Here is an 18,621-nt window from a genome sequence, read left to right on the forward strand (position 1 = left end):
TTGGCCCATCCTCATGTCAATATTCTGCGAAATCTTTCTTGGGTTATTTCCTTGGTCTTAACTTACGTTTTGCACTGGCTCCTTAATTATCAATAACATATCGGGCAGGAACCCTTACTTCTTCTCTTTGACGTCGCGTATGCATAATGTTCTGGAATCGTAGCATATCTGTAGCATTTAGATAAGTGCAATCTCATCCCTTTCTCATTTTTATCGCATTATTCCTTTAATCATTCCATATTCTCCCCTTTAGGGGAGTACTAAGAGTTGGAGCTACGACGACCTGCCTTTACCCGCCTTGTGATAATCCTTCCGTACCAATGATAGCAAAATCCCTTACTCACAAGGGTTAGATTTAGTATAACTGCCACATACAGTCCCTTAAGCTGAACTTTGCTCACATTACTTGCTATAGGGGAAGCGTCTTCCTGAATGACCATTCTCTGAATTTCTCATGAATCTTCTTTTGTCGTCCATCCTATTATTTTCGGAACAAAATTTGAAGTTCTTATAATGGCGACTATCACCAGTCACTCAGTCCCTAATTCTTGTTTACTTTATCTTGTTCAGCAATCCATACTAGTTCTATTACTATGGGGTCTAACTTTTCCTCTTGGTAATCGCGCTAGAGTTGCGAATTTATTTCTTGAAATGAGGACATGATTATATGCCCCATGCTCTTTTGTTGTCCTAAGGACTATCACTTCTTGTTTCTTCCTTCACTTGACTATAGATTTTGTAATATTGTCATCTTTTGATAAACCGTTATCATCCATATATCATATCTTACTCAAAATGCTTTATTAACTCTTTTCTTATTCCCTGCTAACATTTATGCCGATCACTTTGTTCTGAAAACTTGAATAAGGCATTCTTTTGCTCTTAGCTTCTCTTTTCTCTATCCAATGGCTCTTCAAGTTGCTTAACGTCCTCGCTTTACTAGGGACGTGAGCCGTACTAAGGTAATATTTATCCCTTCAAGGCTTATAGTACATGTCTTTGTAGTACTCATATCTGGTTGCGCTATTTTAAAGTGTACCATCTGGGTGTCTCACAAGGAGATCTATTAGCAAATTTGCCATATCCTTCGAAAATGTCAACTGACACAAACAATTCATCCATTATATCTTCTTATACTATTTCCTATTAACCCCCATAAGACATATCTGGAATGGGTGCGGCCAATTGTATATACATCTGTTACATTTGAATATAACTCAAAAAAAACTTATGTTCCTCTGCCTGAATTATAAACATTGTTAACCTTTGTTAACTGGGCGCCTCATACCTTTCTTCATCTTGCTTTTTTTACTTGCTAAAACTTGTGCTTATCTTCTTAATCTCTCATTGTCCTTCACCATAAAGATGGATAGGCATTCTTGCCTTAAGGCTTTTTATCAGAAAGCTTACACCTTTCAATATACCCGTGATCTGCTAAAAGACCTCATATTTACTTATCATAGGCATCATACAAAAATCAAATTCCTCTGACTGAGCTCTTCCACAACTATCCCTCTTTCCAACCATCTTTTCGAATGTAGGTATTGCCTTATTACGAATAATATAGAATTTCGAAATTTGACTTCTTATAAGTGAGCTCTACCACACGATCTAGAGTAAGAAGAAAGAGTAACAGTCCTAAATGCCCTGTAGCCTCTTGCTTATAAGTGTGGTGCACGACACACCCATAAACAAGACTCTACTTGACACGGCTTGCAAACTCCCTAGGACAGAACTGCTCTGATACCACTTCTGTCACGACCCAAACCGATGGCCGCGACGGGCAACCCGGTATCTTACTCGACCGAGTACCAACGTAACGTATCTTTCTTATTACATCATTAGATACACGTGACATATGGGGCCTAATAGGCCAACATCATCATTTATAAACTCAAAACATAGGCCGACAAGGCCGTACAATCTTTCACATACATGACATATGTCTACAAGCCTCTAAGAATACATAAATGTCATAATGGTCGGGATAGAGTCCCGCCATACCAAACGATACAGGTCTAAACCATACTAACCAAACAAGCAACTCCGAAGCAAATGGAGCGCACCATCATCTTCCGCTGAGCTGATAGCCTACTTGGAGGGCTCTCGACCTGTCTATCGGGACCTGGGGGCATGAAACGCAGCGTCCCTAGGCAAAAGGGACATCAGTACGAATAATGTACCGAGTATGTAAGGCATATAAATAAGTACATTAGAGACATGGAAGAAATATAGAGTACATGACTCATCTTGCAAGTCTGAATAACTTGGTAAATCATAAATTACTTTTAGCATCATGCATATGTGTATGAATGTCATGTCGTGCATATGTACATGTTTCATAACATCATCAGCCTCTGAGGGCATCCCATCATATCATATCGGCCACTATGGGCAAAATCATCATCGTATATCAACTGATCAGGTGGTGGTGCGTATATAACGCCATAACCTTTCCTGTATCCCATATACATATATATATACATATATACGCGTATATAATGCCGTTTGAATACATACATGTATATGTGTATATAACGCCATTTGAATACATACCCATATATGCGTATATAACGCCGTTTGAATCATATTTCAGCCACTGTGGGCAACATTATCATCATATACCAACTGATCAGGTGGTGGTGCGTATATAACGCCATAACCTTTTCCCATATCCCATATACATATATTTACATGTATACGCGTATATAACGCCATCTGGTCATGGGTCAATGCACATGAATGCAATGCATAAAAAGTACGTCAATAAAATCATTCGGAATGTCATAAGACCATCTTGCCTCTGAGTAATATCATAACGTAAACTCTTTTCAACTTTCGTATTTTTCTGAGACCCATGAACAGATGATAAGATATTATAACACACGAAAATTCAAGAATACAGATGTCTCTAATACTTCTATGAATAGAGTCATTCATGGAATTTGTGCATTTGCACGTTCCGTTCATATCGTATGGATCATGCCAAAAGAAAGAAGGGATAGCCTTAACATACCTGGAGTAGGGAAAAATTCGTGTGATATTGTTGAGATGGGTTACACCGTATTCCTTTAGAACCGCAAAAACTTTCGTTGCAAAGGAGCTACAAATCTTCATAAGATATTTGTTGAAAGCTTACTGGATTGAGTGATATAACACTTTCGTTGAAAGCTTACCGCATTGAAAGCTTTTGTTGAAAGACGCTACAAATTTTCGAAAGCTCACTGGATTGAAAGCTTTCATTGAAAGCTTACTAGATCCTTTCTTTTGAAATGTTTTAATTTAGGAAAAGGTTACATGACTTACATGAAGCAACTTCAAGTTTTGCTGATTTTTTTTAGTCCAATTAAGCCAATCTTAAAAATCTTACACGTAATATCCACATTGTTTTATATACCTCACTTTAAATGGCCACCTAGGCTAATATGACTAAGAGTCATTTGCACAATATGTGGCTTGCTGCCACGTTCTCACCTTAATACTTATCCAAAATTTCTAATTAATTTAATTAGGTAATATCCCGCTACCCGGTAATTAACCAATTACCCGCATAATTCAAAAATTCCCTCCAATTACTTAAATACTACTCTCTTTCAACATACCTTGTACACGTTACTAGCATGGTCATGTAATACCTTTTATGGCACTAGTCCATAAATATCGGGTATTAATGCTCGGGCCGTATTTTATCCCAAAATATCAAATTTCAACGAAATTCATTTTCTTTGACTTGCTCTCCCTTTCACCTTCATGAATTTACTTATCTCTTGTGAAATAGCATAATCCTTATAATCCTCACATAATCGTTTCCTTGGACTGATGTCAATTACCTTACGACAAATTCAATGTAAAATACTGCAAGGTACAACACTGTCGTAACTTAATACAGCAGGACGTAATATTGACGTAATATTGCGGAGCGTAACAAGTACAATTTTTTAGACATGACTTTTATACAGACATTAGCAAGAATAATAAAATTATTGCTTTTGTTCCTTGGTTCATGTCTAAGCATGTTTATAACTATGTTTCTATGTTGGAAAGAGATTATACGCTCACTAATGGTAATATTGTTTATTCTATTTTTCCACCCCAACAATCTTTTCATATAGGGAAAAAAGATAAAATCATTTGCTGCACTGCTTTTTCAAAAATATTTGAAAATGATGTGGCTACAATAACTGCTAAGAATTTGAATACCATGCTTATCCACAATAATTATACTAATATGTATGTGAGTATTCTGGGTGAATAGGTTATTAAGATTCATGAGAAATTGGACAAGCTTATAGCTAAAGTCCAAAAAATCCAACAGAAGGATACTAAAGGTAAAGAGCAAATCGCTACTACTAGTATCCAACCACCTCCTGAGGTAAGAGACTTTAAATTTAAAAGTCTTGATAACATTGAGGAACTTCTTAATAAGAAGTTTGGAGAATTTAGAGCTAGTCCTCTAAGTTTAGAGCATGCATCTACTAGCGGTACAAAAGTAGATGATGAGATTAATAAAATATCTGAGAAATATGCTCGAAAACCATGCCAAAGAATGTTTTACTACCCAAGGCCTACCCCTCAAGATGTCCTGATAGAAGAACAGGACAATGATCATTACCACCAAGGTTATAGTGGGTCAGATATCTATGAATGGAACATAGATGGTCTTACCGAAAGGCAAATTTATACGACAGTATATAAAATGCTTATGTACAGTACTATCTGTAAAGTTAATAAGAATACAGATAGGGCAATTGCAGAAATGATTATTGCCGGATTTACTGGTCAACTGAAAGGCTAGTGGGATAATTATCTCACCCAAGACCAGCGCTTTCAAATAATGCATGCAACCAAGACTGAATATGATAAGATTGTTCAAAACTCAGTCTATTCGTTAGTCATGAATACCATTGAACACTTTTCTGGAAGTTGGTCTGATAATAGTGAGACCATTAGGACAATGCTCTAGAATTTAAGGTGTAAAACCCTCACATCTTTTAGATGGTATAAAGATGTTTTCTTATCCAGAGTGATGGAATTGCCAGAGAGTAATAGTACTCATTGGAAGTCTAAGTTCATAGATGGACTCCTGCCCTTATTTGCTGAAAGGATTCGAAACGTTCTTAGAGGCACAGGAATGAGTATTGATTATAATAATTACTCCTATGGTAAACTATTTAGTGTATGCACTCAGGAAGGTTTAGCTCTATGTAATGAGATCAAGTTAATCCCGTAAAAAGGATTTCAAAAGGAAAAAGGGTTCGCCGGAAAAATGGCGCGAAAAGACCCAAAAAAGAATGGCTTTTCATAAATCCAGAAAGGGTTTTATTAAATCAAAAAACCCTCAGGCCTGTTATAAATGTGGTAGAGTAGGCCACTATGCAAGATATTACAATATCAAAGATAAGATCAAAGAACTGGATTTAGATGATTATATCAAAGATTCTTTATATAAGATTCTTCTGAATTCTTCTCCAGAAATATCTTATACTGATGAAGGAACTTCATCAACAAGTGAAGACCTAAGGGTTCTTCATGAAGAAAGTTATACTTCATCTTCTGAAGAAGAGCAAAAGTCCTGTAATAAGGGACAATGCTCAAATCATTATTGGAATATCAACGATGAACTTTTTAATATCTACTCTCAATTTAGGGATTTAAAGATTAATGTTTTGTCTAATGACAATTTGATTGATTTAATAAGGGTTATTAAAGACCCTGAATTAAGGTCCCAGCTAATAGATAAAATTCCTACAGATCCAGAGGTAGGAATACAGGTGGAAGAAATTCCGTCTCAGAAAGGACCTTACACCATGTCTGAAATCAGAAAGACGATGAAAAATAAGTCCCAGCCTGAAAGGCTTGCTACTGTCCAAGATTTAAGTACTAAGATAAGTTATCTCAAGAAAGAAATCTCGGAATTAAAAGCTTCAAATGTAGCTTTAGATGAAAGAATTTTCAGATTAGAAAATTCTGAGGGGATTAATACAGATCTCGGTGTTAAGATTACTGAGATAGATAATATCCCTAGTTCTTCAGAAGAAAATACTGCTAGTACTTTATTGGCAGTAATGGATTTTCCTGAAGATGAATTTTTAGAAAAATTACAATATTTTATCACTCAAAATTTTTTAATAAAAATAACTCTTTTAATTGATTACAATTTCAAAAAAGAGTTTGTCGCTCTATTTGATAGTGGAGCATATCTAAATTGTGTAAAAGAAGGGGTTATACCCTCTAGATATTTTCATAAAACCACTCATCGTTTAAAAAATGCTAGTGGTGGTGCAATGGGTATTTCATATAAATTGCCCAAAGCTTATATTTGCCAACAAGACACATGCATTCCTGAGAGTTTTGTTTTGGTAAAAGATATTCAACAAGAAGTAATTCTTGGAGTCCCATTTTTTATATTGGGATACAAAGAGTTTTACAGGTACTTATAATGGTAAGATTATCACTTTTGAGTTTATAACTGAGCCAGTTCAAAGATTTTTGAATGAGATTATTTCTAATAATATTTCTTCAAACGTCAATCAAATTGAATTTTTGAAAAATGAGATTTGTTCAATTACAATAAAACAGGATTTAAAAATCCCAAGCTAGTAGAAAAGATTAATTTTCTCAAAAATCAATTTGCTGCTTTTATATGTGGTTACCATCCGAATCAGTTTTGGAATAGAAAGAAGCATATTATAAGTCTTCCTTATGAAGAAGACTTTTCTGAGGATAATATCCCTACCAAGCCTCGACCTTGTCAAATGAACTCCGATTATTTGGAGTTATGCAAGAAGGATATTGATTCCTTATAGCAGAAGAGTTTAATTAGACCCTCAAAGTCCAAATGGTCTTGCACTGCTTTTTATGTTAATAAACATGCGGAACAGGAACGAGGAGTTCCTAGATTAGTTATTAATTATAAACCCCTTAATAAGATTTTAAAATGGATTAGATATCCCATTCCTAATAAGAAGGATTTACTTGATAGATTACATGATGTCATTATATTTTCAAAATTTGATTTAAAATCAGGTTATTGGCAAATTCAAATATCTGAATCAGATAGATACAAAACTGCTTTTAATGTACCATTGAGTCAGTATGAATGGAATGTTATGCCCTTTGGTTTAAAAAATGCACCTTCAGAATTTCAAAAAATTATGAATGATATTTTCCTTCCTTATACGGATTTCATAATTATTTATATTGATGATATTCTAGTATTTTCAAAAAATATAGAATCTCATTTCAAACATCTTGATTTATTTGAAAAGATTATTATACAAAATGGTTTAGTTATATCAAAACCGAAAATGATGATTTTCCAAACTTCTGTTAGATTTTTGGGTCATAACATTGAGAAGGGTAGGATTATCCCCATTAATAGAAGTATTGAATTTGCATCCAAATTCCTTGATATTATTACTGATAAAACTCAGCTTCAAAGATTTTTAGGAAGCTTAAATTATATTTCCCCTTTTATAAATGACCTTGCTAAAGACACTGCTCGTCTTTATGAAAGATTAAAAAAGAATCCTATAGCTTGGACTGACAGTCATACTGAAGCAGTCAAGAGAATTAAGCAGAAGGTTAATAACCTCCCTTGTTTGACTCTCGCCAATCCTACTTGGGCAAAAGTTGTGGAAACTGATGCCTCTGATATTGGTTATGGCGGAATACTGAAACAATGTTCCCCTATAGATAAACAGGAATACCTTGTTCAATTTTATTCTAGTAAATGGAATAACTCCAAGAAAAATTATGCAACTGTAGCTAAAGAAATTCTTGCTATTGTTAAATGTGTGATGAAATTTCAGACTGACTTATATAATCAGAAATTTATTATTAAAACTGATTGTCAGGCTGCTAAATTTATCTTTAATAAAGATTTCAAGCATGATATTTCCAAACAAATGTTTGCAAGGTGGCAAGCTTTATTAGCCCATTTTGATTTTGAAATTATATACAAAAAAGGGTCTGATAATACCCTTCCTGATTTTCTTACTAGAGAATACCTGAACTAATAGTTCTACTACTTTATCTACAGATTATGAGACCTACATACAAGCCTCCTCGGCAATGAGGAAGAGGAAAGGCAGCTACTAATAGCAGAGAGAATAATATTCTTGCCCAAATGGGAAATCAAAGGCTTATAGCCGCTAATATTACATAAGGTAATACCGAACATCCATTATACAAGGAATTTATGGATTTTATAAAATCCAAAAAAGATGAAGGTACGTCATCATCTAATGTACCTACATACTCAGTTATATCAGAGGATGCTAATGACAATTTTGAGACTTATAGTCAAAAAGAATCCAAAGAGTTAATAATTCTTTTGGAACAATCCGACCTTAAATGGAAGGATAATCCTTGGCAAATTATGGCAAGATACTTTGATACAGCGTCATACGCTACTCCTGCATACAAATACAGAATGCATTATGAGATTATACTCTCAACAACAGGATCTGCAGATATTCAGCATTTCTATCCTGCTAATACTAGAAAATCTTATAGTTTTTCGAAGATTATAATTAAGAAGGTTATACCTTCTGATGAATGGGGAATCAACACACTCAAGGATCGTGAATATACACATCCAGACCAAAAGATTTCGGTCAAATTCAATTATTGGGATGTGACGACCCGACCCGTCGTCTCATGATTTACTGTCTCGTTCGTGCCATTTTCTGCTTCCTCATGTTTCATTATCGGTATTGGGTGCATTAAAATTTATTTGGAGCGATTTTGATAAGAAATGAGACATTTAGTCTCTTTTAAAAAAGTTTAAGTTGGAAAAGTCAACCGGACGTTAACTTATGAGTTAGAGGGCTCATATGTGAATTTCGACGGTTCGGTTAGTTCCGGGAGGTGATTTGTGACTTAGGATCAAGACCGGAAGTAATTTTGGAGGTCCAGTGTTGAATTAGGCTTGAATTGGCGAAGTTAGTATTTTGGTGAATTCCGGTTGATAGGTGAGATTTTCATCCGGGTGTCGGAATGAAATTCCGAGAGTTGCTGTAGCTTCATTGTGTCATTTGGGATATGTGTGCAAAATTTCAGGTCATTCGGAAATCGTTTGGTCGGGTTTTTGATCGAATGTGTGTTTTAGAAGTTTTAAAAGAACTTAGGCTTGAATTTGATATAATTTGATGATTTTGGCGTTAGTTGAGGTGTTTTGACGATTGGAGCAAGTTTGGATAATGTTTTAAGACATGTTGGTGCTTTTAGTTGAGGTCTCGGGGGCCTCGGGTGTATTTCAAAAGGTTAACGGATCGATCTAGGCACGAAAAAAATAAAGCTGCTGCATTTTTTTATAGCACTGTGAGCAGTACCCATGAATAGTGCCCCCGTAACAGTATCCGTGCATAGTGCCATGAACAGTACACCCGTAACAGTATCCGTAAATAGTGTCGTGAATAGTACACCGTAACAGTATCCGTGAATAGTGTCGTGAACAGTACCCCGTAACAGTATCCGTGAACAGTACCCGTAACAGTATCCGTGAACAGTAACACGGGTGAACAGTCACTGGGTGAACACTAATTCCGAAAAATTCTAGGCAGAATGTTTACATTTCATTCGCGAAAAACACCCCATTTCTCCACCATTTTTAGTCATTTTGAGAGCTTTTGGACGGGGATTGAAGGGAGTTTCAACTAAGATCGATTGGAGGTAAGTTTTATGAGTTAAATACATGATTTTATTGAATAATCATCCTAGAAATCCATGAAAACATAGCCTAATTATAAGAAATTAGGGCTTAAGGTTGAAATTCTAAATTTGGGATTTGAGGGGTCAAATGGACTCCGATTCTTGTGAATTTGGTATGCCTAGACTCGTGGAGAGATAAGGAACATTTTGATGTAAAAATTTCTGGATTTCAAGATGTGGGCCCGGGGCTCGGGTTTTGCAAATTTCGTGATTTTTGATATTTTTCGAGTCTTTTCGATTGAGTTATATTCCCTTAGACTATTGTGATGTATTCGTTGTGGTTTTGGCTAGATTCGACGCGCGAAGAGGTCGATACGAAAGGAAAGGGCATCGCGGAGTAGTATTTAGCCGGCTAGAGGTGAGTAATAGATGTAAATTATGTCCTGAGGGTTTGAAACCCCGGAATTTCACATCGTAACGCTATATTGAGGTGACTTACACGCCGGATAACGGGCGTGGGGTAGAGCACCATTGGCAATTGTGACTTGGTCCGTCCCGAGATATATTTTACTACAATTTTGGTTGAGACGTATACTTTATTATTGTGAATTGGGCTTGTTGTCATGCTTGGGGCCTTGTGCCGACCTGTAGAACCCTTAGGGGATTTTTGACTGGTTTTCCTCACTTAATTTGTTAAAGAATTTTTATCCTCAGTCATGTTTCTAATTGTAGGCTTCTTGCCAATTATTTGAATCCTTCAAGGATTGATATCACTGTTTTCGCATATTTTGCATATCATTTGACCTCAGTCCAAGATTTTAAATACTGTTTTGCAAACTCAGCCATCTTTCTAAGATTTGAAAACTTAAATGATATTTCTAAATGATATTTCGGGCTGAGAACTACTGTTTTATAAATGCCCAAGGGGCTTATGATGATTTCTGGACTGAGCATGGATCGGGCTGCGCGCCGCAGCAGTGTTATATTGATATTGAGACCGAGAGCCTGGTTGATTACATTGATATTGAGGCCGAGAGCCTGGTTGATTACATTGATATTGAGGCTGAGAGCCTGGGTGATTATACTGAGATTGATATGAGGTTGAGGGCCTAGATTTGATGCCACGAGATGGCTTGATATTGCGCTTGGGATGTAGGAGCCCCTCCGGAGTCTGTACTCACCCCTAGTGAGCGTCGTCGACGATAAATAAATATGGATGGCTCGGGCTGCACGCCGCAGTGGGTACCAGAGGGTACCGTCATATGCATTGCATTGCACTCATGCATTTATTCTTTATCTGCATTATCTGCCATAATAATTATGTGCTCTTATTTCATTGACTGGTTGCTTTATACTGTTCTGAGCCTGAGGGGCTGATACTGTTCTGAGATACTGAGCCCGAGGGGCAGATTTCTACTTATTATTTTGATACTGAGCCCGAGGGGCAGATTTCTACTTATTATTTTGATATTGAGCCCGAGGGGCAGATTTCTACTCGTCATTTTACTGCCAAATTACCTGTTTTACTGGTTTAAAAGAAATTTCACATGATGTTTCACTGAATTGTTATTTTAAATGATTTCACTGCTTCTGTATAGAATGTTGTGTGCCTTAACGTGTTTTCTTACCTTCAGTCATTATTTATATTTATTACTCACTGGGTCGGAGTACTCACATTACTCCCTGCACCATGTGTGCAGGTACAGGTATTCCTGAGGCATAGAGCGAGTTTTCTGCTATTCAGTTTTTATCGGAGTTATCGAGGTAGCTGCATGACGTTCGCAGACCCGTCTTCTCCCTTATCTTCTGTTATTTATGATATCTTTAGATTTTGTTCCTAATTCCATACTTTGTAGAATTTTAGTAAATTCTGTAGTAGCTCATGACTTGTGACACCCCGGTTAGGGCTGAGTTGGGTTGGATTTCCGTATTTTATCTATACTTTCCGCTATTGGATATTATTAAACCATATTTATACTATAATTGTGTTAATTAATTGTCTTAAAAGGATGAATTGGGTTGAATGGCTGGTCTTGTCTTCATGAGAGGCGTCATCACGACCAGGTTCGGGAATTGGGTCGTGACATGGGATTATGTCGAAAGTTTTAATAAAACTTTTTTATATGAAAATCCTACCAGAAAACATTCTTGGTTTATAAAACTTTGTCCTAATTTATTTGGACAATAAATTCCAAATTGGTTTTTCAAATGGTGGAAGTTATACGGACCATTATTAGATATTTTAAACCCTCTCTTTAAAGGATTATATTCTCAATGGGTAGATATATCTCCCAAAATTATTTCTCTCCAAAAAGAACATATTTTTTATGATGGTATTGCTACCATGTATTTCTTTATTGAATTTTCTATTCCCTGGATTATGAAATGGAATGTACAGACCGGTTATACTAGTGAAGGCATTCCTTGCCTTAACAGAATTTTCTATCATAAGTTCTGGTCCAAATTGCTCCAGTCAAACCAACAAAGAAAGTTATATGGTGAAGAATTAATACAACATATACAGGCCAAAATAGAGGCTTATTCACAAATCGATCATATAAAGGATGAAGAAGAAGATCTAAGTCTTTTGGAAATTATCAGCAAGAGACTCCAAATGAAGAAGGGAGCTGTTTCACAAAAAGAAATCCTTGCTTCATATTTTGAAGAAATAAAAAGGATTTAGCAAAAAATCTTGGTACTACTATTGGAGATGATATCTCTATGGTTTCTATTGGCAGTACTTCAAATGAAGATGTGTGTTTAGCCGGAGAAGCCCAAAATCAATCAGATATAGAGGAAGTTAGTGATACAGAAATTGAAGACTTCATCAACAAATTGAAAGCAAGTGCAGAAGCATCTTCTGCAAAGAAAAACGATAAAGGAAAAGATAAAGCATAAAGAAATAGAAGGGCCCCCCCCGATTGATTATTGGGGTAAAAAGACGAAGACTTTTATAAAGTAATAGGTCCCCCTGACAGCTTTAATAAAGTAAGGGGTCCCTCCATTATCGGAAAGAATCTACTTTTATAAAAGTAGTTTGTCCGATTTTAATAATGTAGTTTTCTTTTGGCCACGTTTTAATTATTTTGTCGGCCACTTTTACTTTTTCATTTTGTTTGTTTGTAGATAGATCCATTATATAAGGATCACTCTTCTTTAGTTAGAGGCAGGCTTTAGCCAACATTAGCTCTGCCTTCTCTCCAGTTTCTCTCTTCATCTGTAAAAATCCCCTTTGTAATATTTTAGTTCTGAAATAAAATCAAAAATGTCACTTGGCCATAACTCAGGGCTCTGTGGTGGTACTGTTCTTCTCCCTCCCTCTTCATTTATACGATATTGTTAGCCTAAATGACAGGCTAAACAGGTAAGTGTTAGACTTGGTTCTCAATGGTTATCTGCTATTCATGTTTATGGTAGTTAGGAGTCTACTGTATCAAACCCGATGGGGTTTTGGGTTAAAGACTATATAGACCAGGCAGTTACTAGTCTCGACAGTAAACCTTGGTTAGTCCCAAGCTAACTGGTGGTGCTCATTAACCCGTTTAGGCAGGTGGTTGTTGAAGGGTTGTGAAGAGCATCGTGGTTTAAGGTTTCCCTAGAGATTAGTGGCTAGGCCAGGACTGGTGTCCTTGTAATTCAATTCCTGAGCCCTATTCGTAAGCGATCCGGTCATTCCCTTTAGAGCATCGTGGTTTAAGGTTTCCCTAGAGATTATGGCTAGGCCAGGACTGGTGTCCTTGTAATTCAATTCTTGAGCCCTATTCGGAAGATATATATATATATATATATATATATATATATATATATATATATATATATATATAACACATTTATGTGATTAGATATGACTTTAATTGTACATGAACTATTTAGTTTGTATGATAAAAATAAAAATATGTGTATATATATATATATATATATATATAATAACACATTTAGGCTTAATAAAAGTCTTGAAAACACGTTATTAATTGTTTATTGTTGAGACAATATTATGTGCTTAGTGTTTTGAATGAATTTATATCTTCTCTATAGTGCTTTGTGATGAACTGTTGATTTCACATAAATTATTTGCTAATCACGTTAAACATCCTACATGTTACATATATGGATTTATTTTTAAATAGCACATTTTATATAAGGAAAAATATTGATATATTTTAAACTATAAAATAGTCGGACTGCGTACCTAGTTTAATAAGGAAAGATATTATAGGCAAAATTTTAGGTGATTTCAAGGTCCTAAATATTAGGAAAATGACTTAAATTACATTTTTATCTAATATGAAAGCTATTTTTTAAGGGTAAAAAAGGTGAACGACATTTCGCTAAGGGCCTTCGTACTTTTAATATAGTATAGATATAGATATAGATATAGATTTGTTACATGTTTTTGTTTTGTTTTTTCCTTTCATACTTGGTTATCATTTTTCTGTATGTCTCTCCTTTTTTATTTTTGGTCATTTTCTTTTTTGAGTTTCAAAATCCCTCAAAAATAGAATACTCATTCTCAAACACCCTCTCTTTATTGAGTCTTCAATGAGTCCTCTCTTCAATTTCTACATAATCCTTCAACGAATCAGCAAATTGGCAAAGGCTTTAAGAACAAATGCACACCCTTTCCCCAATTTCTTTATCAATCTCTTTCATTTTTTATTCATCCTTTTTCTTTTAATTGTTTTAAATGACCCTTTTAAAGTATAAAAACTCATCAAGGACAAATATAAAATGAAAGATACTTTTCTGTGATAAGAATATTAATTATAGTTTGCTCGCCAACTTGTTATTATCCTAAAATTTTATATGATCAAACCGAATTCTTAAAGGTAGTAATGTATTCATCGTCTTGAACTCCTAGATGCGCCTCTAACTTAATCCAACTTATACTATGCACATTTGGGATTGACTCAACAATGTTTACTGCTTATTAAAGTGCTCCCAAATGATTTTGTTCAAAGTGAAAATATGGTATTCAATATAACTACTAGTTTTTACAAACACCACAATTGAAAATGGTTTCGGATGAATGACCCAACTAAGTGGTTTCTCTTTCATGTATTTATATTACAATCATTATAATGTTACAATATAAAGAATGAAAATGTAATAAATACAATGATACAAATATGACAATACAATCATTCAAATGTAATTTTAGTAAATGCTAATTATCATAAAAATAAATGTTAATCCTCTAAATAAATGTAGAATATTCTCTAAAACCCTCCCGCAATCTGAGCGGGAGGATCGGACGTTCAAATCGCTAACTAAATCAGTGAATTTGGTTGAAGGTAATGACTTAATAAATATATCTGCAAGTTGCTGAGATGATGAGACATGATGAACTAGAAGATTTCCTCACGAACAAAATAATTATCTATTGAAGCATGCTTCGTTCAAGAATGCAACACTTGCTTTTGAGCAAAATATAATGGCCCAATGTTATCACAGTAAGCTCGAACGAGCTCTTTTAAGAAAATGTGCAGGTCGCACAATAACTGTTGAATCCATGTGATTTCAGCTACAGCAGAGGCCAAAGCACGATACTCCGGTTCAGTACTTTAACGTGCTACTGTGCGCTACTTTTTAGCTGACCAAAAAATAATATTCTTCCCCAAAAAACACACAATAACTAGAGGTTGACCGCCGACTAGATTGACATCCCGCCCAATCGGCATCAGAATAAACAAGAAGATTAAGTGATGAATTACAACAGAGTTATAGGCCAAAATCAACAGTACCTTGAAGGTAGCAAAAAATTCGCTTAACATTATGTAGATGAGCTTGGTGGGGTCGATGGAGAAACTGTGACGCTATGTTCATAACAAACTGGATATCGGGTCGTTTAAAAGCTAAATATTATAATCCTCCGACCATTTTTCGATATTCAGTTGGATCCTTCAAAATAGGAGAATCAAAAGTGTGCCAATTTTGCTTACTATGTAAAAGAGTAGTCATTGGCTTTGATTCAGATCAAATATGTCGCATCAACAAATCTGAAATATGCTTTCTGTATGAAGAGGTAACCGTTGCAAAGTTTGAGTAACAAGGTCCTCTTCTGATATTGGCTTTCGGATGGTGGATAGCGCACTTGATAGAGAATGCAACTGTTGTATATATTCTTCCATTATAAAAGAAATCCTTTTTCAAAATTCTGAAATTTATTTTTAAGATGGATCATAGAGGAAGAAACATGGTCAAGAAAAAGCTTCTCTAGCATGCTAAAAGCTTGATGAGAAGTTTCACAACAGTAATTTAGAAGCATGTCAAGGACAGATGGTGACAACGTCGCATTGATCCAGCTATAAGCAGTTGTGTCACGTTGAATCTACAATGTGTATTGTGCATGATTGAGATCAGGACATGAGACAGAACCTTCCACAAGGTTCAAAAGATTTTGGCTACGCAAGAAAGGCTTGAAAACCTTTTTTCAAGTGAGATAGTTCAAGTAATTAAGTTCAAGAGGTACAAAATTTTTTATATTAAAAATTGAAGGTGACTGGAGGGAGAGCACCAACATGACGGGTGTGGTATTTTTTTGGAGAAGAAAGGGTGGGTGAAGAAGGTGCCATGATAAAGAAAAAAATTGATCTTTGGAGCTCTTGATACCAAATTGAAAAAGGTTTTGGTGAAATGACCCAACTAAGTGGATTTCATGTATTTATATTACAATCACGATAAACAATACAAAAAATGAAAATGTAATAAATACAATCAATTAATTTTTGTAAATGCTAATTATCATGTAAATAAATGTTAATCCTCTGAATAAATGTAGAATATTCTCTACTACCCACTTTACCTTATATCACTTGGAACGAAGATTCCCACAATCTTCTTTTTAAATTTTATTATTTTGACCTTGAAGGTTTTCCAATTAATTTATTTCAATTTAAGTTTTTCCCTTCTATTTGTTATGTCTAGTTATTTTTTAATTTCATTGTCTAATGTTATATTCTACAAACCGTGAAATACTATTTATATTTCTTTTTCTTTAATATATATGTATAATGAATTTGTAGTTTAGTATATTTTCCTTTAACAAATTTCAATATTTTCAATCCGTTGATAGAATTAATAACATGGGAGTTTGACATATAGTTTCTCAAAATAATGAGCTCTAATTTTACTTTTTGTCGAAAAGTAATTTTAAAAAACACAACTTCTAAAATGTATAATCTAAGTGTGAATATTTGTGAGATATCGTGTTGCAAAGCTTTTTTATAAAAATAAAATTTTATTATAATGTCTATAATAACTTTACCTAGCTCCAATGTTGCAGTTGAGTTAGTCCTCCTTGGCAAGAAAAAGGACCTTTTTCATTTGGATATATTTTATGTCAAATATGCGGTCTGATTTGGAGTAATTTAGGAAATAAAACTAAGAGAAGAATAATTGGATGATGACACTGGGATTTACAACAACTTGTTGGGGCCAAATGGATGCTCCTTTAATGTAATTTTTTAATCAATGTTTTTTGCTGCATTTGAGCTTTTGTGCCACTCCTATCACATGTTGAAGTCACATTTGGGTTTTTGCCATAATAAGTTATGTAGGCAAGGTCATTCGTTTTCATGCATATCTACAAAAGTAATGACTTCAATTATGACTATAATGTATCCATGTTGTCTCTTTGCGCCAATTAGGGATAAGCTCAATGATCCAAATTGCACTGTCAAGTCGAAGTCACATAACAATAACTAATATTTCAATATTTCTAATCTTCTTAACTTGGTGCACAACGTCAAAAAATGACACAACTTTAACTAAGCACGCATGTTCATAATTGGTTATGATAAACCGATTCTTTTTTAAATTTGGATCACAGACTTGAATACTGAAGTTCTACTGGGTAATTCTGGTGTCAGTAACTTTTCAACAAAGGGTCAAGAAAAATACTATTGGAATACACTATAGTTATGTTCAAAAGCACTCTCAAATTAAGGTTCACAAAAACAAGTTACAGTGTTACTTAACTTACTTTTTCCGTAGCAAATATTCCACAGCAATACAAAACTAATACACATTATACACATGGCAAGCCCGGAATAGCTCTGGAGATAGACGATTTTTGAGGCTAATGTCACGATTCAACCGGTCGTTTTGAGTTCTAGAATCTCTCTTCTTAATTTAAGACTTTTTATAAGTTTATTTAGTAATTTATGACTTGCAGGTATGGATCGTTCGGTCCCGAAAGGTCCGGGAGTATTTTGGAAGACTTGGTTGCTAACTTGAAGCCATATGTTAAGAGAGTTGAGCAAAGTCAATATTTTGGGTAAACGAGCTCGAATTTGTTATTTGAAAGATACTGCAGGTTCATAAGATGATTTTGGATAAGTACATATGTTCGGTTTAGCATCTGAGGGCTTGGATGGGATTCAAATGTATCTTGTAAAAGTTAGAACTTGAAGAACTTAAGAAAGTTCATGAGTTTGGTTTGGATATTGATTCTTAGTTGTGATATTTTTGTGCTTGTTTCGAGTTTTTGAATTAGTCCATATAGGGTATTTGGACTAGTCAGGATGATTGAATGTGATCACGAGGGACTCGGGGTGAGATTCGAGACATTCAAAGAAGGTTTTGAGTGAAAAATATTGCATCAAGTTGTAGGGGGCTCGTCTCAGGGTGTCTCCTCACGAGATCCACCGCAAAGGCTTGTCTTAGGGTGTCGCATCTCGAGCCCATCGCGTGGACCCTCAGAACAATGGTTTTCAACTTTTGGTTATATAACACTACTCGTACTTGGACTTCATTTTATTATTTTGGGAGCTAGAAAGCTCGGACTGATGTAATTTTGTCACGATCCAAATCTCACTAGGTTGTGATGGGACCTAACTAAACCCACTAGGCGAACCATCCAACATAAGTATAACCCACAACAGAAGATATCATATAAATAAGAAGCAAAAATACAAAATTTAACATAAATACGAATTGGTGTCATAAGTCATGAGCAACTAAGAATAG

General features: G+C 35.0%; 1 long non-coding RNA gene across 1 annotated transcript; it reads left to right on the plus strand.

Moving 5' to 3' along the window:
• Nucleotides 1–12,858: 12,858 nt before the first annotated feature.
• On the plus strand, nt 12,859–16,392 carry LOC138876456 (uncharacterized). Its single transcript, XR_011401728.1, has 2 exons — nt 12,859–13,018; nt 14,946–16,392. It is a non-coding gene; the product is annotated as an uncharacterized lncRNA (long non-coding RNA).
• The last annotated feature ends 2,229 nt before the right edge of the window (nt 16,393–18,621 follow it).

This window comes from Nicotiana sylvestris, chromosome 8, assembly GCF_000393655.2.
Source record: "Nicotiana sylvestris chromosome 8, ASM39365v2, whole genome shotgun sequence".
In the NCBI taxonomy this organism is placed as follows: domain Eukaryota; kingdom Viridiplantae; phylum Streptophyta; class Magnoliopsida; order Solanales; family Solanaceae; genus Nicotiana; species Nicotiana sylvestris.